Consider the following 949-nt stretch of genomic DNA (forward strand, 5'->3'; position numbering starts at 1 on the left):
TTTACCTTTACCAGTGATTGAAACAAATTTAAAAAATTTCGATGAAAAAAATTGGAACGAAGAACTAGAAAGAACTACTGTGAAGCCATGAAAATAATGGTTACTGGTATTCTTTTTATAGAAGAAAATGAATGGTAAGATTGGTAGAAAAGAAATAAATTTCTCAACGACAACCAACCCCAATGAACATGAATATAAAAACAACAAATTTTAGCTTCACGTGAACAAGTGCGTCAATAAAAATTATCAAATATAAAAATAAAATATTCAAGAAACTCAAACACGCTTCTCTTTTTTTTCAACGCGTTTGTCAAACACATCTATAATCATTTTTCAAACGGTCATATTGTGAAAAAATTACTACAAGCTGCCGCAATTTCTTTATATTGTCTATTCTTTTAGAAACTTAGTATAACAATTTATGTATGCACGTAAATCAACATAAACTGTTACACCTTATAACTGTTTACATGTAACCTTAAATTGTGATATCCTATCGCGATTTTTATAAAAAAATTGTATTTATTTCTACATTTTTCAAAAGTTATAATCTAATAACATAATTTTTTAAACAATTTAAATAGGTAAATTACTTTTATTATTAAATAAATACATAATTATGTTATTTCTGACCCTACTAAAATATCTAGATGATTGTGGTTAACAATTATTGTAATAGGGTGTAGACGTGTAGTAGTGATGAAAAAACCCCTATATTTCATTAGGCTATATATTTTGACTAGACCATCAGTTTCTTTGACTAATAATATGTCAGGGCATCTAGGACTTGGGGAATCTAAGCATGGATCTCCCAATCTGCGGTTACAAATAATAAATGCTTTAATTTGATGGCCCCATTATTTATTTATTTTCTCCAACTTGCATGTATTGGCATATATAGAAGAGTGAAGAGTGATGATCATAAAGCTTTTGAAGTTGAAAGGGAATT

This window comes from Arachis ipaensis, chromosome B03 (genome assembly GCF_000816755.2).
Source record: "Arachis ipaensis cultivar K30076 chromosome B03, Araip1.1, whole genome shotgun sequence".
Classification (NCBI taxonomy): Eukaryota; Viridiplantae; Streptophyta; class Magnoliopsida; order Fabales; family Fabaceae; genus Arachis; species Arachis ipaensis.